Source organism: Canis lupus, chromosome 33 (genome assembly GCF_048164855.1).
Source record: "Canis lupus baileyi chromosome 33, mCanLup2.hap1, whole genome shotgun sequence".
Lineage (NCBI taxonomy): Eukaryota > Metazoa > Chordata > Mammalia > Carnivora > Canidae > Canis > Canis lupus.
In genome coordinates this window covers 17,876,908-17,900,349 of record NC_132870.1, presented here as the reverse complement: position 1 = coordinate 17,900,349, position 23,442 = coordinate 17,876,908, and the positions used below count along the sequence as shown (strand labels likewise).

The window sequence follows — 23,442 nt, the reverse complement described above, 5'->3', positions numbered from 1 at the left end:
TTAGGCAGAGAGGCACCTATTCTAACCTAGAGTTGAGAGAAGTGGCATTAAACATTTTGTTCTCAGGATTCCTTTACCTTCTCAAAAAGTATTAAGGACCTAAGGAACATTTATTTTTTTTCTGTCTGCTTTGTTGTTTTTTTACCTTATTAAAAATTGAAAATGAAGCTTATAAAATATTAATTCATTTTAAAAGAATATTAATAAATCTACTATATGTCACTATAAACATAAGCATAGCTTTCATAAAAAGTAATCATGTGTCTTCAAATAAAAATAATTTAGTGAGAAGTATCTGGCTTACAAGATAGTAAGATTCTTAACTCTACCTCTGGATTTAATATGTTGTCATACATTGTTTTGATTGAAGTATGTGAAGACAATCCTCTCTCCCACAGAGAGGAAATGAAAAAGGGGGAAATACTTTACTAGCCTTTTCAGATAATGTGGTTATTAGCCTCCGTTAGTACTACACCAAAACTCAATATGAGGTAGTATCTTAAAATTTAGTTGTAAAGTAGAATCTGAACCATAACAATGAAATATTTATATTCTGTTACACTAAAGTACACTCTACTACCTTGTACTTTGAATAGATCTTTTATCCATACATAATTGTATAACATCATGCATTAATCATTTGGAAAATATAAATATTAGTTCTTGGACTCATACAGAATTTGCAAATATTAACACATTTCCTTAGATGATGACATAAAAAGTTACATCTGCTAATATTCATGCCAATATCATCAAAAAAGCTTTTAAATATTTGGATACTCTCAAGCCTCATGGCAGCAATTACAAATTCTCCAAAATTTAAATTTTTATTTGAATTTTTACTTAAAAGCTCATATTTTATCACCAGCACAAATACTGTCAATTATTTTCCTTAATAGGCCCACTTCATTTTCAAAAATGTATCCACCAAATTGTCATAGTTTGTCTAAATTGTCTTATTTTGTCAGTCACTTTTTCAATTAAAGATGAATGTCCATTAAAAAGAAACTGGTTTAGCATCAATTCCTTGAGTGAAACCACTGCCTTTCAGTGTGCAACAGAAGGATGAAGCACACTTCCATTTCCTCACACAGAATATTAAAAAAGCTTGTACTTAAGGGTTGAGAGATTTAATAAATGGGTAATTTTTACTATTTTATAAAGGGCATTTTTAAGTTAAATATTCACTTTTCTTCTTCAAGTGTGTGACAATGAAGAACACAATGGTGACTAGTACGCCTGTTGCCACTATCCTGGTTGGTGCTAAGGTACTAGCACAGTTTTCCTACCATTACTTTTGAACCACTAGAGCAAATAAAAAAGTAAGTCAGCCCAGCGGAAACGACAAATAATGTCTTAAAATGTATCAAAATAGTTATGTATGTGAAAATGTCCTAAAAGTTTCTAAGAGATCTCCCAGGGGTCCTTGCACTATTATTTGAGGGCCACTATTCTGGCTGCCCCTACTCAAGTATTAAGAAGCCCACTAGAACAAATCAACATCCTCTCGCCCCCACCTCACCTCCCACTTCATGCTCTTTCGGAGGACACTACATGGGGTACAGAACCATTTGTTCTTGGCAGAGTATTTCCCCAAACTAGTATTTCAGGGAAAACCTCATTGGGACATACTAACATTTCAAAGAGGCATCAATATGAAATCAAGCGATCTGAGTATTAATTAACCCTGGTAGCAAAAAAAAAAAAAAAAAAAAAAAAAAAAAAAAAATCTAAAATTCTAATCACTTATTTTCCAGGAATTTACTTTATGTATAAAAGATTGAGATTAAAGAAGCATAAAGTCCATTTTAGAATTTTGATGTCATAATGATAAATGGTCCAGTATGACCGTACCCTCTATAAAACAGGATTTAATCATTCCCAAGCCTTTTTCCACAGCCTGGTTAATGAACTTTCAACTCTAAAAAACTGAAATTAAATCAAAGTTTTTTTTTTTCATTGTTTCTTAAATCATGGTAATTGAACCCTGTCTTTATTAAGTTACTTATTTTTAACAGGCTTGACTCTACATTTCTTGGGTAGATCCTACAATTATAAGATAGTTCAGCTTTTGAATTAGGATGCCAATACAATATTTGCTGAATTTACAAATATTTATACTAATCACAGATTCTAAAATTAAAAGGGATTTTAAAGTTAATTTAGTAACGGAATAGCAAATAGCAAAATACACTGCCATCGTACTTGATCTCTCAACTATAGCAGAGTGATTTACTCATTCATTGAACAAATATTTATTTAGTACTTACAACCTGTCAAGTACCACTCTAAGCAATATATAAAACAGAGTCCCTGACCTAATTTATCACTATATTTTTTTCTACACAGATACAGCCTCATAATCCTCAAAACACTGTATGAAGTATCACTACTAATCAAACTTGCCACCCAAATCCAGGTAAAGATCTTTCTTTTAGGTTTATAAGTGTCTAACATGACTCTAGATGCTACAGGACATCCCAAAAGAGAAATAGTAGTTTCCAGAGAAAAACTATAATCTCATCAAGAAAGATAATGCATACATACCTAAAGCAAATATATAAACAGCACAATACAATGCTAATTTTGTAAATAAAATAACAGGTAAAAGAAACAACTATATACCATGTAGGTCAAATACTTCACACAATATTTTTCTAATTCATCATTTCTTTACAATTTTCTTTTATCCTCGTGTATCAGTAATATTGTTACAGAAATTTACTAATTTTCTTTATCTTTCATAACATTGTTTGCTCCAATGTATATAAGGGGAAGAAATATGTAAATCCCGACAAGCACAGCAGTCTCAATACCTGTTTTCCCATGCAAGTCAACCTTTTCCAGAACACAAATACTAGCCTGGGAGGCATCTCTGCATGGGGTGGGCTCTCACATGTAAGGCTTATTCATGTGGGTCCTTTAGTACTCACCCGTACCTGTAAGTCAGCCAAGGAAGCAAATATCCGTAGTTTCTCAAAGGAAAATCAGATAAAAATAATTTTATCTGAAATTAAATCAGTTGGAGGAAATACACGAGGAACTAGCCTTGCAGGGCCCAAACTAAAGAATTAACTATAAAAATAAAATACTACAACTTTTACATAATCAAATTGGACAGATATAGAGTCATTGTCTGGTGGGAAAAATAACTTTTGAAAGTCATATTTACTAAATCTGTTTCTCTATTTTGTACATCCTCCCAATCCACCTTAAAGGCCACACAATATTTTTGTCAGTAAGAACTAGTTATTTAATGAAAATGTTACATAAAGAAGACAAAGACACTTTTAAAAACAACTCTCTTCCTTAAAAAAAAAAATGATTTCAACATTTTCAATCTTATTATACAGTTTAATCTTCCAGAAGCTCTTTTAAAAATGCTTTCGTGGGGTGCCTCAGTGGCTCAGTCAGTTAAGTGTCTGGTTTCATCTCAGGTCATGATCCCAGGGTCCTGGCATTGAACCCGACATTGGGCTCCCTGCCCATGGGGAGCCTGCTTCTCCCTCTCCTCCCCACTCTTGCTCTCTCTCACTATCTGTCTCAAATAAATACATAAATAAGATCTTTTAAAAATGCTTTCTTATTTCTGGGAGGTTCCTATTTGTTTTTATGGGAGAGAGACTTCATGAGTAACCCAAACTGTGCTACTTTTTAAACTCATTTCTCAGAAATTTTGTTCCTTCTTCTTCCAAGTACTATTATATTAGGGTGTCTTTGTGTAAATACTTAAAATTTGGCCTGTGTTATAAAAGTTTACATTTAAGATATAGTAAATGAAGGACAGATGTTTAAGACATTGGGTCCACAATGAAGTTGTAAATCCTGCCAGCATAGTTAAATTCTGTGATTAAATTTAGTCTGTTTATGCAATAAGGATATTTACACAGCTGGAAAAGCACCAAAAATAACTTTTCCATGCTTATATTAATTCAAAATCAATATTAATTAGAAGCAGCATAGGTACAGTCATATCAAAGTATCTAAAGGCTGGGCCAAGTAGTTATGCTTACAACAAGGAATGAATCAAATATATCAAGAACCAATTTTTTATAACATTGTAAATTATTGAAATAATTCACAGTTTATTCACTTGTGACCTTAGTCAAATTACTGTCTTAGTCTTTTTTTTGCTTAAAACATATATTTTTCCTATGATAGACCTAAGGTTCTAGATAGATCTGTATATCCAGAAACAGACTTCTTTAGTTCACCCCTTAAATTCTTCAATTGTCTAACATATTCCTGGGAATAATCACTCAAATTTCTTCATGGAGCCATCCGTTTTAACTTAATGTGTTATGAATAACAAAATATAATTTTTTTTCATTTTCAAACATTAAAGGTTTCTATCAGGGACATTTCTGAATGGGGCACTTGCACCTAAAATTTTTGACCAAAGAGCACTGTCTATTATTCTACTTATTTATGAAATACTTCTACCATCTTAAGTATAATATATAAGGCAAAGAAGGCTACTCCTCACCCATTACCCATTCTTCCCTTATTCCATGGCAACACAATCCTGGTTTCTCAGGGCAGCAATATATGTAGCTAAATGACCATGGTGTGGTCATTTGATGAAAAGCTAGCCATGAGATATAACCAGAGATGAGACAGCTTGAATTGCTTCTTACAAGAAAGTACCTGACCTGACTAGGAGATTTGTTCATATGATGTCTCTCACCTCCACCTTTCACCTGCAGCCTCGAAATTGGACATGACAGCTAGAACAATAGCTACTAAAAGCCACTAATGTGTCTTTGAAGATGAAGTCACATGCTAGGTTAGTGGGGCAGAAAATTAGAAAGAGACTAGATCCCTGATGTCTATGGAATGGCCATACCCTCCCTAGACTGCCCATTTCTGAACTTCATTATTTCTAGTTTCTGTTACTTGCATCCAAATGTAATTCCTAAAATATGGAAAGCATATATCCAGAATTTGAGAAATTAAACATATATAGTACACTCTGATGCTTGATAAGGGTGATTCTAGTACTTGATCACATAGTACGTTATAAGCCTAACACATCTTTGATCTATGTGGACACCAAAACTTACCTGAAACAAATCTTCATTAGTTATTAAAGAACATTTGAGTGGTTTTCTTACTATAAGACATAAGATAAGGATATAATATTGCTCTGAATTAAGTGTTATAGAACTCTTGGTTGCCTAATGAAGATTATTCCAATTCTCTGTAGATTAGAGCTGGTCTAAGAAAAAAGCCAAACATCTTTTTTTTAATATTTTATTTATTTATTCATGAGAGACACAGAGAGACAGGCAGAGACATAGGCTGAGGGAGAAGCAGGTTCCCTGCAGAGAGCCTGATGTAGGACTCGGATCCCAAAACCCCGGGATCATGCTCTGAGCCAAAGGCAGATGTTCAACCACTGACCCACCCAAGTGCCCCCAGGACAGATCTTCATATGGACCACATAGTTTCCATGAAACTGAGACTCCCAAATCCATTCTCTTTGAAATTACACATTATTGGATTTTTTTTTTTAAATACATAAACTGAGATGATTCTGAGAGCAAAGGATACCAAGACAGTAAAAAGAAAGGGGAAAATAATCATAATCAGGTCCTAGACAATGGAGTTAGTTATTTGAGAGAACTGGTTCTAATATATTGGATACGAAGGATGGAACAGAAAGTATACCACTTCAAGGAAAGCAAGGATCTATCCAGCAGGAGCAGAAAACACACCAATGAACAGCCAACCCCTGGAACATATGTCAACAGTATTCAGTAGTGACAGCCACAGAGCGACAGCTACAGAGTTAACAGCAGCAGGAAAGACAATGAGTATAGTATTCTCAGTCGGATATAGCTACACTTACACCTGGAGATGTAAATATAAAGTAGCCATCCCTCCTCTAAAGTGGGCTCTTCCTATATTTCTATCTTAACAACTGTACCAGTGTCCATCCAATTGGCCAAGCCAGACATGAAAATACCCATCAGGATTCCTTCTCTCTGGCTCTCAAACTGTTTGACTTACATTTTTTAAGTTTTAAAATTTGTTTCCCTATCTTCCAGCCCTTTGCCTCTGTCTTCAGTTTATTAGGTCTCCATCTGCCTGAGTACATGAGGGCTGTGCCTAGTTTCCCTAGTTTCCCAGCTCCTGTTTAGCCATTCTCCACACTGACAGAGCGACTCCTCTTAAGTGAAAAATCCCATTTTACAAATGATGAAATTAAAGGCCAGAAGGTTAACAAATTTGTTAAAAGTTCATATAGTTCCTTGGAGGTGAAGGCAGGCTCAGAGCTCAGGCTCTCTAACGTCAGAGCCTATCCTCTTCAGCTCTCAGCAAACTACTAAGTCTCCCTCAGATAGATTATCAAAGTAGAGAATGAGATTATTTTGAAACTGATGCTTGAACCTGTCACATACTCCACAAATGCTTCTTAAATATCATATTTTTTTATTTCCATGAAGTCAACTTCAATATACTATACGCCTTCTTTTAGAAAAAAAGATTCTACTGCATTAAACATATGAATATGCATTATAAGATAAATAGTAATATGTGAAAGAATATTCACCTTAGAATGAAAGAAAATGCAGCTGAAACTGCAGGTACAACATTATGTTCTCGTACAAAAGCTGGATTGTTTGGGGGTATTCAAGTAATCAGGTCACAGAGGAAAAATCTGACACATAACGAAATACATATGTTGGTAATACAGCAACCTAGACAGTTTTCAATCAAATAGTGCAGTGGCTGACAAGTCACTTTTTTATAAACCCATCCTAACTTAATGCAGACTAAGAAAAATGTGCCTGGTTCCACTGAAGTATGAAGGTTTGTTGCAAATTCAAGTTTTATTGAGTAGGTAGCAACTGCTCCAGCAATAGTTTGGGAAAAGAACATTTATTCTTTCTCAATTTATATTCATACACATATGTAACATTAATGCATTACACATACTAGAATCTTAAAGTGCACAAATATCATTGTAATGCATATATATATATATATATTTTTTTAAATACAGTAGAATTTCTCCTTCTCCAAAAAGCTAATAATACAGTGAGGTTGGCTTCAGGGAACTGAGAAAACATGACATTTAAGAAGCCATTTGTGAGTGTGCAGCAACATAATGGAGTGTAATAGAAAGGGAAGGGGCACCTGGGTGGCTCAGTGGTTGAGCGTCTGCCTTTGGCTCTGGTTGTGATCCCAGGGTCCTGGGATCAAGTCCAGCATCAGGCTCCCTGCAGGGAGCCTGCTACTCCCTCTGTCTATGCCTCTGCTTCTCCCTCTATATTTCTCATGAACAAATAAATAAAATGTTTAAAAAAGAAAGAATTTTTTGTCTTCCTTCTTTCAGCTTTTTATTATTATTATTTTTTTACAAAATAAGAAAATGAAGTTATTTATTTGAGGAGCATATTGATTTTTACATGCTATCCCAATGTCAAAATTTTTTTTGCTCAGGCTTTTTAGTAATGCCAAAAGGATAGAGATCTTATAATTAGCACCACAAAGATATCATCACAATTAAGGAAGGATACATTACAGATACAACTCCTGTGCATCAATCCCAATCTCATACACCCTCCTCCTCCTTTTACAGATAATCACTACCTTGATTGTGCTCTTTATCATTGTCAGTCATATTTTGATGTGTGTGTTCCCATAAATCACTTATACCATTTTGTAGAATGTTTACACATTTTCTTTTTAACATTTTATTTATATATTTGAGAGAGAGAGAGAGAGAGAGAGAGAGAGTATGTGTGTGAGTGTGAACGTGACCAGGGTAGGGGGAGAGGGACAGAGAAAATCTCCAGAAGACTCCACACTGAGTACAAAGCCTAGTGCAAGGCTCTATTTCATGATCCTGAGATCATGATTTGAGCCAAAATCAAGAGCTGGACACTTAACTGACTGAGCCACCCAGATGCCCCTACACATCTATAAATATTATAAACTCATGTATCCATCACTAACTTACTTGCTGTGTTCAATGTTTTAACGATTAATCCATGTTGATAAACACAGCTCGAATTTATTTAAATGCATTCATTTAACTATATAACTATTCAGCTATTTATGTATATACTTATTTATCTTTTCTACTGTGGATAAACAGTAATGTGATTTCATTTTTCTATTACAATGTGACAATAAAGATTCATGTTTCTTCTCGTTGAATTTTGAACACTCTCATTCTTTCCCAAATTATTCTACAAAATAATCTAAGCTTAAAAATAAAACTAGTTATTATCCAGAAGCATTTACCATGTACAATTCAGGGGGAGAAGGTATTAAAATATTACACTGAATCATAATATTTCATGAAATCTTAACGCTCTTCTTAATGACAAAGTAATCAAATGCTAACTAAAGAGACTTTACTGGTCAGGGAAATAACTATAGCCTCTAAGGATTCCAGTTTAGTAGACAGGATATCCAATTTTTAGAGGATGGATTCTTAAGTATATAGTATCACCAAATTCAACAGAGTATCATCAAATTATACATTTCCCATTAAAATTAATGATATCACAAAGCCATCATTTTCAAATAAATTATTATATTCTTACAGAAAAAAAATTAACAAACAGTTCGGTGATATATTCAGAATAAAAAGCTGCTAAAAGTTTCTGAAATCACATTATAAAAAAGGTAGTGAAGTTTATTTGTGTTAAGAAACACTGCATCTAATTTAGTGATTAAGAGCATAGGCTTTCAAGTTAGGTGACCCTATTTTGCAACAGAACTCCACTTTTCATCATCTACTTGTATTTTGGTTATTTATATAATCAAGGTCACCATTTAATCATCCATACAATGGAGATAAAAACTACCTCATTCATTTTAATGAAATTTAAATGCAATAATGTATACAGTATACTTTTCCTTGCTGCTTCTTTCTTATAGTTCTTATTAAGATCCAGAATTTGGATGCTGACACAAGTGGCTATACATATGTTAGGGCCACCAATTCTCTCCAGCTATAGAGTAAACCACAGATTTGTCTGGGGCTTCAAGAACCACCTCAGAAATAATGCAAACCTAATCCACAGTAAGAGTCCTGTTATATGTAAGCCTATCTGAATGTCTGAGAATCTAGAGCTGTAGTATATCTGTGTATGAGAGAGAGAAGGAGAGTGGGGAGAGGAAGAGATGGAGAATAACTGATTGATTGATCAACTGCTCTCAGGGCTGAAGCTACAACAGAACTGCAGAATTCTTAAAGGAAATTTTTGGGACCTCTGAGAATGTGTTGGTAGGGAAAGAATGAGGTGGTGAGTTAGACTTGGCAATAAGACCAAAGATTCAGAGGAGAATAATGCTTCTGGTTATAACTTGATCCCTGTGAATGCAACCCTCAGTAATCCATCTACCCCAGTGGCATGTGTATACCACAAGAATAGAAGTAAACCAGAAAACATGATTCCTTAAGACCTGTAACAGCTTAGGGCCTATGTGAAAATGCTGTAGGTCCTCAGAACAAGAGCAATTAATAATTAAGAACAGGAAAGCAGCTATTCCTCTTCTCAATTTGCAGAAGAGTGTAGTACACAGTGACGGTGCAAGCATTAAAGTGGATTGGTGTGTCTAAAACAAGCAATCAGTCTGGAGAGGAAAACATACCAGTAGCTGGGGATGGATCTCCTTTATCAACAGTGGTGGCAAAAATATCTAGAACACAATGATACATAGTAGCATCACCTCCCAACTGAGGGAGCCTACGTCAGCAGGCAGCAGGCAGCGGGAGGACTGTGAATATGGTGGTGGTACTGGAGCCTTGATTTAGAAAAGGCAGCCATGGAGAACGCCAGAGTGTTGACTTAGAGGCAGCCTGTTCTGTGTGTAAACAAATGTGGGAACCCCTGAGGAATTCCAGTAATACTTATAGGAAAAAAGAAACCTGAGAGGGGGATTCAAAGTCCTGTCAGTGATATGTCTCCTCAGGCAAGGTAGACAAAAGCAAAAATAAACCACTGGGACTATTCCAAAATAAAAAGCTTTTGCTCAGTGAAAGAAACAAACAAAACAAGAAGGCAACCTACTGAATGGGAGAAGATATTTGCAAACAATATACCTGATAATGGGTTAATATTCAAAACATATAAAGAACTTGTAAAAAAAAAAAAAAACAGAACTTGAACAACTTAATGCTAATATACATACATATAGACACACATACCCCAAACAATCAGATTAAAAAATGGGCAGAGGACCTGAATCAACATTTTTTCCAAAGAAGATGTGCAGATGGCTAAAACACACATGAAGAGTTGCTCAACATCACTCATCATCAGAGAAATTCAAATCAAAACCACAATGAGGCATTGCCTTCTACCTGTGAGGATAGCCAAAGTCAGAAAAACAAGAAATAACCAGTGCTGGCAAGAGAAAAAGGAACCCATGTGCACTGTTGGTGGGAATGCAAACTGGTGCAGCCTCTGTAGAAGAAGGTATGGAGTTTCCTCAAAAAATGAAAGACCAAACTACCACAGAATCCAGTAATTCCACTACTGGGTACTTAAACCAAAGAAAATGAAAACACTAATTCAAAAATATACATGCATTCCTATGTTTATTACAGCATTGTTTACGATAACCAAGATATGAAAACAACCCAAATATCCATAGATAGGTGAATGGATAAAGAAAATGTGGCTTATATATGCGATGGAATATTATTCAGCCATAAACAAGAAAAAGAATTTGCCATTTGTGACAATATGTGTGAAATTAGAGGTACTATTTTAATTGAGTAAAATAAGTCATAGAAAGACAAATACAATATGATTTCACTTAAATGTGTGATCTAAACAAACAGAAATTGATCTATAAATACAGAGAACTGACAGTTGCCAGAGGGAAGGGAAGGAAAGGGACAAATAGCTGAAGGGGAGTGGGAAATACAGGCTCCCACTTAAGGAATGAATAAGTCACAGGGATAGAAGGTATAGCACATGAAATGAAAAATAATAATATATATAATTGTCAATAATGATACTTTTAATATTTTTAATGATCATTCACTTATATAACCAGGCTCCCTAGGCTTCCCCCTGAACCCAACTCCCTTCTTCCTACTAGGTCAAATCAACACCCTCAATTCTGTTTTAATCTTTCTCTTTGGTTTTCCTTATAGTTTGATCACTTAGATAATGATTCCACAGAAATATTCTAGTTTTGCTCCTAATCAAAGTTTGTGTGATTGGAATCATGTTCATTGTGGCTTTCTGTGACTTGCTTTCTTCATTCAACATTATGATTTGGGGATTTATACAAGTAGCTGAGATACGTTCATTTTCATTATTATGGTAATTCCACTGTATACATCTATTTCCTAAATTACTCATTCTGAATTCTTTCAGTTGTTTCCAGATTTTGTTTCTATGTTTTTGCTATAATGCTATTTGTTTGTATTGCTATTACATATAAGGCTACAATACAAAATCTTGTACCTATTTGCTGAGGCATACAAGCAAGACTTTCTATAGGATATGCTTCTAGGGCTGGAACGGTTGAGCAAGAGTATTCTTGGTTCAATTCCAACTTACCAATTTATTGTAGCAATTTACATTCCCATTAACTGTGTATGAGAATTCCTGCTGCTTCATATCCACACCAACATTTGGTATATTTCAGACATATTTTTAACAACACGGTGGGTATACAACAGTGTATTACTCTAGTTTTAATTTACATTTCTCTAATTATTAATGAGGCTCAACAAGTTTTCACATTTATTGACTATTTGGATTTTCCTTTTAATTCCTGCTCATGTTTATACTGGCTGAGTTTACTTCTCTTCTTGATTCATAGGATCTTTAATATGTTCTATACACTAAACCAATTTTCAGCCTTTCTTTTTTTTTTTTTTTTTTTTTTTATTTTTTTTTAAAGATTTTATTTATTTATTCATGATAGTCACAGAGGGAGAGAGAGAGAGAGAGGCAGAGACACAGGCAGAGGGAGAAGCAGGCTCCATGCACCGGGAGCCCGATGTGGGATTCGATCCCGGGTCTCCAGGATCGGCCCTGGGCCAAAGGCAGGCGCCAAACCGCTGCGCCACCCAGGGATCCCCAATTTTCAGCCTTTCTTACCTTTATAGTATCCTTGGATTAACACAACTTTTTTTGTTTTAATGTTGTTGAATTTATTAATCTTTTTTAATGGTTTTCTCTGTTTATACCTAGTTGAAGAAAGAACTGTCTTATCCTAAAATAATAAATATATTATTTTCTAAGTATTTTAAAGTATTATTTTTCATAGTTGAGTCTTTCTTCCACATGGAATTTGTTTGTTTTTAGTATGAGGGGACTAGGGATCTTTTTAATTTTCCATATGGATAGCTTACCACAAATTATGTTGGCAGTGTGAATTCACAGCTCACTGGGACTCAAAAGGAGAAAGGACCCATAGGCTGGTGGAGTTTGCAATGGATGGATACATTAAGAAGCCGAAGCCTACAGTATATCATTACAGATGAGAAAGAGAAGAAATAAAAGAACGAGAGCTCAGGGAAAAGAAAACCAATTTGATAAATTCACTCCATTCAAATTTTTATGACTGTTTCATAGTTTACATAACTCTCCATAGTCATGCTGTCATCACTTTACCCCATATAGTGTGAGACAACATTCAGTAGTTTATTTAAACTGGCCTGTGTTCCTTATAAACTCTTTATTGACATACCAACACAGCTTATGAAAACCTTTAGGAAAATATTACTATTACCCTATATACTGATTAAGAATTTTTTTGTGATAATTCAGTGGTTCTCAACTAGACTCCCACCTAATTCCACAAGCTCACTACAGGTGTTCTGCCACTAAAATCATATTAAATTCTTTTCTCAGTCTCAGAAACAACTAAATTAAACTCATAACATTTTCTCAATAGTAACACTCTCATATTTTTTTTCCTTAAATGACTTGCACCTGCTATTCATTATTTCTGCTAGTATCTTGGATGAGTTATCACATTATTATATATTTATTTCTTTACATTTTCATATGTTATAAACTAATCAAGTTTAAAAATTACTCTGATCTGGTCAAAATATTTGGCTTTTCAGTCTGGGATCTTCATCCCACCCTCTCTTATTAATCTCTCCATTCATAAAATGCATATCCTTGCTTCAGAGCAAAGGGTTAAAAGAAACACTGAGTGTAGAAATGTTTTTAAAATGTATAATATTTTACAAACAACAGTTAAAATCTATAATAACTTTAAATTATCTTACAAATATGGGGCTAGGATTGTTAGGGAAAAAAATCAACAGATAATTCTAAACATCAATTTTATCCATAGTTTTCATGTATTCCATATTTCCTTTAAAAAAAACAAGATCTTTAAGTAGATTAAATGAAATTTGTTTAAATGCCATTTTCCTTCTTCACATAGTATCTAATAAAGTTCCTGAAAAGCAGAGCAAGACAAAGGTAAGAAGTTAATCTACAAGCAACTCATCTCCAAACAATATGAAAACTGTTTTTATGAGTGTGATCTAAAACTTCATGCCATCCCAGTGTGATTTATAACTAATGACAAAGTCTGTTACAGTCTAACTGAAATCAAAGAGTGTATAGATTACAGATGAAGACTTAACCTGCCTCAGAAACACTTCAGAGTATCACCTGGACTTATTTGGAAGAAGATACTTTTCTATGTATTTGTTTTGTTATGTCTTCACATAAAGAAATTTTGATAAAGTTATGAAAGTAAAAAACTAAATGAGATAAGAATGATAAACTAAAATTAAGATTTACTCTTTGGTTTGTAAATATTAACAGAGCCTTGTCTTCTTCATAGGGAATGGCATTGCTGTGCTCTGTGGTCTGGGCTGCTGTTACATTGGGGAGCAGCTATCACTGGTGTGCTACTTCTCAAACTTTCAGAAATTTGTAGGAGTAGAAAACTGAAAGTACTTATTTTAAAAGAAAGTCATACACTATGCTATAAAATTTTTAGGCTCAGAAAGAGCTGGTTTCAATCACACATCTACTTTTCAAACTGTGTGATCTTAGGCATGATTATTTAACCTCCCTAAATTTCCATTTCCTCCTCTTTAAAGTAGGAATGATAAAAAACCATCTCACAGAGTTATTATAAAGGTTAAAAATGATTGTTATCAGATTACAAATATCCAACATACAATGCTGACCAAGTTATCATTAATTATGAGAGAAAAAAATGACTTCACAGAAATTTTAAAACATAGTAACTGCACTTTATGATACAAGTTTCTCTTACTTCCCAGTAATTAATATTTGTTAAAATCGGAAAGCTTTTCTTCAAGTCGCACAAAAGACTTTCCTGACATAATTAAGTAATAGATGGAAGACCACATATAAAGAAAATATTGAAGTTAAAAAAATCAGGAATAACTTGGTATGATAGATAACTGGTTGAGATGCAACAGACATTTATGAACATGATAAAAAAAAATAACCAGGAAATGCAGGAAGGGGAGGCAGAAGATGAGAGAGCAGGAGCAGGAAGATGGTAATAAGGAGTGAAGTGGAAGGGGGTGGACAAGGAGGAAAATAAAGAGAGGACTGAGAGTCTGCTTGAATCCTGGCTGGATGGTAATTCTGTGCTGGCCACCAGGTCATCCCAGGTCAGCCTATTTTTTGAACTGCCCTACATGTAGAAATGAGAAACCTTACAGTAAGTATGAGATAAAGCACAAAGGACAATTGGCCATATATGTGTTCTGCGTGCCTTACGGGTCTGTGAACCAATGTTTGATCTGAAATATGCCCTCTGTCTTTAAAACCATTAATACATAACACTGATAATATATAGTTAATAAAACATATTTATCACCGAAAACATCTCATTAAAATCTAACCAAAATTTTAAAAATGAATTCTCAACCTCTGGGCAAATCATATGCAGTTCAGACTATTAAGAAACTGGAATCAGGTTAATATAAATATCACATTTCTTTTCTATTAGGGGAACCATGCAGTGTAAGAACAGCTTCAAAATGACAATACAGCTTCCTTATTTCAGAACACATAGTTTCAGCAGACATATTTTAAGCTCACATTGTGCTTTGGGAACTGTACCAGTCTGCTTTAGACTATAACAGCACAAGAAAAAAAATCATTCTAAATAATTGTCTATTTGTACCAATAATAATTTTACAAGATTACATGTAGAGTATTAATAAGTAACCCAAGACTATATGCATTGTATGTTGGCTAATTTAAAACAAATAAACAAAAAAATCGACACATTCAAAGAACTATAGATCACTTCAGTAGAACAGTATGTCCTAGGTCACCATGCTTTCCTTCTCTATTATTGTCAAGTTTGATTTGCCAACAGGCCTCTGACAATAAACACAAATAAATTTCAAGGTTAGTAAGTTAAACTACCACTGTGAATAATGTATATTAATTTACTGATGAAGTTGAAATTAGTATAGAAAGAAATGAAAAAGAGTGACTGTCAGTGAAGTCAATTTTACATAAAAGAAGAGTAAATATTTACCTGGTGACTTAAAATGTATGAAATTATATATGGAATTATGTCCCAGCTAGAATGTGCAGTTCTAATCATCTTTATAGTAAAGCAGAAAACAAAAGACTGAAAAAAGGAGGGATGCTATGAATGACCAATTTAAAATTTTTAAGACAATTCATTAACACAGATACTAACTCATGCATAATTTTCCAAGCAAAAAAAATAATAATATTTTTCCAAGCAATAACACAATAACAATCTGCTTATTAACTAAAAAGTTAGTTTACTTTTGAGTGTTCCCAGACAGGGCTATAAAACAAAACCCCAATGAACTTTAGTGTAAATCTTAACCACAGACATACCAATGTACCAACAAAGGGCAGGGTGACCCAAGGTGAGAAAAAAAATGCTATATTATCTTTGGGCAAATGGTTTGCCTTGACTTAAAGAGGAAAACAAAACAAGTTACTTCACAGTGGCCAAATGTATAACAAATAATTCACATTGTAAATGATGTCTTTGTATAAACTATTATATATGGAAAAAAATAAATAAACTATTATATATGGATTGACAGACACATACATATACAAACACGAACCGATTTTATGATGTCTGTCCATCCATAGCAAATTAAGCTATCCTTTTTTATATCATTCCAGGTAACAATTTAGTGTACAAGTATTAAGTTCTAATGATGTCAAAATATCTAGAATTTGCTTTCCTGCTTTAAATACCAAAGTTTTTGGTATTTACCAAGCAACAGCTATAAGTCTCTTACCAGAGTAACTTAAAATAGAGATGATAGCAAAAGATGCCGGGTAGGAAGACTCATTTCTCTCATCAATGAAACTTACAGTTTAAGAAACAAGACCTCAATGGAACAGTCACTTTCTGCTGAATCGACAACTCCTTGTCAATTTGCCTGCTAAGGTCAAAACCAGGTATGTGAGGGAGGGAATGATGCTACGTCTTATGCATAGGGCAGAGAGTTGAAGTATAAACTGGCTTGCAATGGAAGAAAATGATAAAACCAATTGGAGTACTAGAATGTGAAGAAGTCAAAAGGCTTTTTTAGCTGCTTCTGAACTGAGTTGAAAATATAAGATTATTTCTGTCCATTCTATGATTTTGGTATCTTCAATGCTAATCCCAAATAATAAAAGGTTTTTATATCACTGCTTTTATTGACTTGTCTCTATACTTTGAAAATCACTGTTCCTGGGCTCATTTTTCCACAAATGGATACAAGGTGGGAAGGTTCTTGGTACCTGACCCTTACAGACTCACCTATATTACCACTCATGGCAAAGAAGCATAATTTCTCTATTTGATAATGCTTTCTTAAAAGATAAATTCTGGCCAGAGCTGAGTTTATCATGACCCTATCACTTATTAGCTAGGTGAGGTTTATCAAGCTACATTACATTTTGGGGTCTCAGTTTCTTTATGCTAAAGAAGTAATCAAAAGAAGTCATCCAAAGGTATGTTAAAAGGATTAAATGAAATTGTTTTAGTTAAATTTCTTGGTAGAATGCCAGATATATATCTAGAAACCCTTGGTAAATGGGAACTATTATTAATGCGCAATTTCTCACACAGAATCATATTATTATTAGGTCTTTTTTAATATAAGAAATACACTTAAAGCCTCTTGTCTACAATAATTGCAGGGAGTTAAATCTACAATATTCTAACATGTTCCAATGCTTAAATCACATTTAACAAAAGGAATCCTCATGCAGTTTTGGCGGGCATGTAAATTGGTGCAGCCACTGTGGAAGACAGTATGAAGGCTCTTCAAAAAATTTAAAATAGACATACCTATGATCCAGTAATTCCAATACTAGGTATTTACCCAAAGAAAACAAAAACACTAATTTGAAAAGATATATATTTCCATATATTTACTGCAGCATTATTTAAAATAGGATATAAAGGGTTAGTACCCAAAATATATAAAGAACTCAACACCAAAATATATATATATATAATCCAATTAAAAATGGGCAGAAGAACAGATATTTCTCCAAAGAAGACATACAGATGACCAACAGACATGTGGAGACATGCTCAACATCACTCATCAGGGAAATGTAAATCAAAACCACAATGAGACACAACTTTACATCTGTCAGAATGGCTAAAATCAGAAAGACAAGAAATAACCAGTGTTGGCAAGAATGTAGAGAAAAAGGAACCCATGTGTATTGTTGGTGGGAATGAAAACTGGTGGAGGCACTATGGAAGTATGAGAGTTACTCAAAAAATTAAAAACAGAATTACTATATGATCCAGTAATTCCATTATTGAAAAGTTACCCAAAGAATGCAAAAACAGTAATTTGGAAAGATATATGCACCCCTATGTTTATTGCAGCATTATTTAAAATAGCTAAATTATGAAAGCTGCTGAATGTTCATCAATATATGAATGGGTAAAGAAGAGGTGGTGTGTGTGTGTGTACGTATGTATGTATATACATATGTACATGTATATACATACAATGGAATATTAGCCATAAAAAGAATGAAATCTTATCATTTGCAATAATACGGATGGATCTATAGAGTATAATACTAAGTGAGTACTTAGCATATTATGCTAATTGAATATTTAGAATACTTCCTCAGACTGAGAAAGACAAAAACGTATGATTTCATTCATATGTGGAATTTAAAAAACAAAATGAATAAAACAAAAAGCAGAATCAGACCTATAAATACAGAGGACAAACTGGTGGCTACTAGAGGGAAGGGGATTGAGGGACGGGCAAAATGGATGAAGGAGAGTGGAGTATAGATATAGGCTTCCTGTTATGGAGTGAATAAATCACGGGAATAAAAGATAAAAGGCACAGCATAGGGAACACAGTCAATGATAATGTAATAGTGTTGTATGGTGACATATGGTAGCTACATTTCTGATGAGTATAGCATAAAGCATAGAGAATCTGAATCACTCTATACACCTGAAACTAATGTAACAATATTAAATTTAAATGTTAAATATTTAAATATTAAATATTAAATAATGTCAACTATACTCAAAGAAAATGTTTTTAAAAAACATGAACTTTTGTTCCATGGAGATAAAATTTCAAATGCAATATAAATTAAGAGGTAATATAAAGATTTAAATTTGTACCACAAAAACACAAGATTAAGGTGACTTCATAAAAAGTGGGAAAGGGGGCAGCCCCAGTGGCCCAGGGGTTTAGTGCCACCTTCGGCCCAGGGTGTGATCCTGGAGACCCAGGATCGAGTCCCGCGTTAGGTTCCCTGCATGGAGCCTGCTTCTCCCTCTGCCTGTATGTCTTCTCCCTCTGCCTGTGTCTCCCTGCATGGAGCCTGCCTCTGCCTCTTTCTCCTTCTGTGTCTCTCATGAATAAATAAATAAAATCTTAAAAAAAAAAAAGTAGGAAAGGGGAATAATGATTCAACCAAAAATCTGAAATACTCGTTTATTAAATTCCTTGTGAATAATAGCATTAACAGTTAAATAAATTAGACCATAAAATCTAGAAAAATATTTTTCCTATTTCTGGAAAGACTTTTTTAAGTTTCAAAAAAGATGGAGAAAATATTGATTAGATTTAATAAAGAGATTTCAAAACATATAAAAGAAAATCAAAAAGTAACAAAAGCTTATGAAAACAGTTATGACTAATAGAACTTTAAGGAATCAAGATTCTCTTTTTTTAAAAGAACTCTTCTAAACCAATAAGAGAAATAAAGCCTCTGAAAAAAAATAAGTATATAAATAGAGCAATGATAAAGAATAAGATGTTAATAATGAATAATTCCTTCAGATTCAAGTTCACTAGTAATTAGAAGTAAAAATTTAAATATCATTTTTTCATTTTAGAAAAGATTTAAAAGTCATAAATCTCTTATAGCAGGCAAGAGTTTGAAAAGACCCGTAATATATATTTGAAATACAAAGCATCTACTGGGAAATGTTCATCAAAGGGCAATCAGACTTTTTTCAGATTGGGGAGGTGGGTAGAGATGGTCACTTCTTTTTGCTATGAAGGAAGTGAAAAGAGAAATCATATACTGAGGATTGGAACAACCTTCAACTATTTGCTCAAGAGCTCTTACAATGTTAAGTATAAAGTGATTTTTTCCAGAGACCTTAATATGAATAAGACTGGAAGGATGCAATAAGCCCTGATTTCTTTGGAAGTGCAGAGGACAGGAATAGAGGAGTAAAATATTACTGAAAGATGGTGCAAACAAAACAGCTTGCTTGCCCCACTCTGCCCTTTATAGTTTATGGTTTTTATTTATTTTAAAAAATATTTTATTTATTTATTCATGAGAGACACAGAGAGGCAGAGATATAGGCAGAGAGAGAGGCAGGCTCCTTGCAGGGAGCTCGATGTGAGACTGGATCCCAGGAACCCGGGATCACGACCTGAGCCAAAGGCAGACACTCAATCACTGAGCCACTCAGGTGTCTCTGTTTATATTTTTTAAAGAGCTCTAGATAAAAGTCAATATAATGTAGAAAATCACATCTGGTTCTTTTGGAGTTTGTTTATTTGTTTTGTTTGTTTGTTAGGGAGGGAGAGGGATAAAGGGACAGGGAGAGTGAGAATCTGAAGTCTTAAGTGGGACTGGATCTCAGGATCTGGAGATCAAAAACTGAGCCAAAATCAAGAGTCAGACACTTAACCGACTTAGCCACCCAGCCATCCCAAGTTATTTTGTTTTAATCAAGACTTTCCCAACTGTAATTTAGAATAACTTAAAAACAAAGTTAAAAAAAATATAACCATATATTTCCTATTAGAATCCTTCAGATTCAGAAAAAAAAAAATAGAATCCTTCAGATATAATCAAAGTATAAAAATTAGTTTTTGAAGTTTCTGTCTTTTCTTTCAGGATCATCCGCTATGTTGTACTGAAAAGGAGAGTAATTATGGGGCTTAAATCTGGTGGTACAGACAATGGGGAAAATCAGGAAAGCTAGAAAGGATATCTATCATTTAAAATATGGGGCACCCAGGTGGCTCAGTTGGTTAAGCATCTGCCTTCAGCCCAGGTCAGGTCCCAGGGTCCTGGGATTGAACCCCAAGTTGGGCTCTCTGCACAGTGAGGAGTCTGCTTCTCCCTCTCCCTCTGCCCCTTCACCCTGTTCATGCCCTATCTGTCTCTCAAATAAATAAGATCTTTAAAAATAATAATAATTATAAAATGCCCCCACACACATATAAAAGCTATGGTATATATATATATATTTCCATATGGAATAGTACTATATCCCACCAATAATTATTAGCTTAAACTTTCAGAAGTTATACAACAATGCAAAGGAGTCTAATATAATACAAAATACAGAGATATGACAACTTAGGCTTTAGATATAATATACAGAATAAAATAGAGCAATTACAAGCAGACTAGAAGAGCCACAGTGATAAAATACTGGCCTTACGATTGCACATTTCTTTTTTTCTTTTTAATCAAAATCTTAACTAGACACTTTAAAAGCTGATGTTTGACAAGTTACATTGCTTCTTTGTACCACATTCACCCAAATCTATAAAATGAAATAGATAAAGGAGAATAAGGTTCAACTCCCACGATGAATTTATTCTTCTGCTCTCATGTTCTATGAATTCCATGCCATGTATAGCTATAATAAAACTGACTGGAAAACTATGAATTCTATGCTATACATATCTATAGAAAAACCTGCTAATAATAATAAAATAAGACACTAATATACTGGCAAAATCTTTTACACCTCACTCCAACCACAAAATTGTTCAATATCTTTAATGGGGTGCGGATATTTTTTGCTTCTATTGGCTTGTTTTGCCACAATCTTTATTTTTTTTTAAAGATTTTTATGTATTTGCTTGAGAGCAAGCATGCATGAGAGAATGGGGGGGAGGGGCAAAGGGAGAAGCCGACTCCCTGCAGGGCAGGGAGCCAGATGCAGGACTCAATCCCAGGACCCTGGGATCATGACCTGAGCTGAAGGCAGATGCTTAACCAACTGAGCCACCCAGGCACCCTTGTTTTGCCATAATCTTTTAATACTGAGGCAAGCTTGGGTTTCTCTCATTACTGGCTGATGGGAACTAAGTACATTTTGGTGTCCATGACCAAAAAAACAAAAAACAAACACATACACAGCCCTACCCTTTCAGTTTTACAATACTGTGATTATCTGATATACCAGTGAGACATATAATTTATAACCATAATCCTTGAAATATCTTCTCCCATACCTATTTGACTATAGGATAGGTATGTGGGCAACATATATCTGAAGAGAAGTTCCAGACTGAATTATGGTTCATTTCAAACAATTAAAAGTCTTTCAAATGTTCCAATGAAAATATCAAACTTTTCATTCCTACGATAGATACAATCCAAGGTTAAACAAACAAGAGAGTGGGGAGAGGTTTATAAGATTTCAAACTGCTAGTTGAATATACTAAGAAGTAAAAATCAAAATAAGAAAAGTTGTAAATTGCTCTGTTGTGCATAAAGCTTTACATTTATTTCTGATATACAAAGCATTTCATGCACAAAGAAGTATTCCGTGTATGGTAGGGAAATAAAACGTAAGGACAAAATAAATTTTATTTTTGTTGAGTATCAAAAGTAAAAGAAACTGCTGTCATTTCTCAACTACTTTTTTAAACATTGACATCCTTTTCTTTCAACATTTCTATTTTGAGGAGCTAATTCTTCTGACTTAAATGGAATACTGCCCTCCGGTTTTGAAAAGTTTTAAGCCATGATTTTCTATTATTTCCTTAAATCTCTATCTCTATAACAGAAGATAAAATTAGGAAGTATACCTTCATCAGTCACATTGGGAGCCATTCCACTCTACAATTTTCTAGGATACATGAAGATGGACCCAGACTCTCCAAATATTCTCTCTGGGCCTTTTGAAAAGCGTAACACTCTTCAGTTTGCTGGGGCATCATTTAATTTATCATAGGAGTCCATGTGAGAGCAGCAACTAGCTGACTTTGTCAATAGATTTCATCAAATTAAACAATTTTGAGCTGTATATCCTGAATTCGTATGTGCTAACCAATATAATTTTGAACTTTATTATTCATATATAACTTTATGGGTTCAACAGCTATCTGCCTGCAGGGATAAACACCTATACGCACGCTACTGTGATTGGTGGTAGTCAGAGAAACAAAATAACTTTTTAAAGTATTGCTATTCTTTCAAAAACCTTTACCATTTATTTAAGGGGCTTTCCTTCAATGCAATTAATCAAAGTTCTGAAATGTATGAAGATAAAAATTCTATAAAGAAAAGTGGGTTTCAAATAAATACAATAAAGCATTTCTTTAGTTCAAGTTCTTCTGTTATCTATTGAATGCTGGATCTTGGAGGAACATCAAAGAATGAATTTTAAAACCTGGCTACAGTAGCTTACAATTTCACATGGAAAAAAGAAGCAAAAATATTATATAAGACTTTGGGAAGTGCTGTGACAGAGGTCGATGCAGGAGGCCAAACCAGAGAACCTGACAGTGGACCAGCAGGGTGCCTAGAAGGGATGCCTTCACTGAGGCTAAAAGGCAAAGATCAGGAAAGTTTTCAGAATAGAAGCAACATAAATAACTACAGAAAGGAGTAAAACTGCACAGGTTGTTTTGAGAAATACAGGATGTTCAATATTTCTGGAGCGTGAAACAGAGGGAAGGGGAATATTCTCATGAGTAAGCAAGAGAGGTGTAGAAAACAACCCAGAAGGAAGAGCAGAAGAGCAACACAGAACAAAAGTAGCAGCTCGATCAAGAAGATACTCACTGTGCCAAAAAGACTGACCTTTATCTATGAGCAACAGAGAGCCAGGGATGAGAGAGTTTTAGCAGGAAAGCAAAGAGAGTTCACGAGGGTGGGAGACTGACCCACCTAAGGGTAATATAGTAGATGGATTGGTAGTATAGGAGGTTAATATTAGAATTTCAAGCTAAATTCATTCATCTTA

The 23,442-nt window shown here is 34.2% G+C and overlaps 1 protein-coding gene and 1 long non-coding RNA gene across 9 annotated transcripts in view; one reads left to right on the top strand and one right to left on the bottom strand.

The window, feature by feature from the left end:
* BMPR1B (bone morphogenetic protein receptor type 1B) overlaps positions 1 to 23,442 on the bottom strand; it is a 393,829-nt gene that overhangs the window by 133,948 nt on the left and 236,439 nt on the right. The gene's annotated exons all lie outside the window — the stretch shown is intronic.
* Positions 1 to 23,442, top strand: part of LOC140623714 (uncharacterized) — a 46,881-nt gene that overhangs the window by 7,445 nt on the left and 15,994 nt on the right. Inside the window, exons 2-3 of one of the 2 annotated variants that reach the window (XR_012023274.1) lie at positions 2,350 to 2,419; positions 13,390 to 13,638. This is a non-coding gene — a long non-coding RNA (uncharacterized lncRNA). Of the gene's footprint in view, positions 1 to 2,349; positions 2,420 to 13,389; positions 13,639 to 23,442 lie in introns of those variants that run through there. The other variant, XR_012023275.1, reaches the window with a different exon arrangement.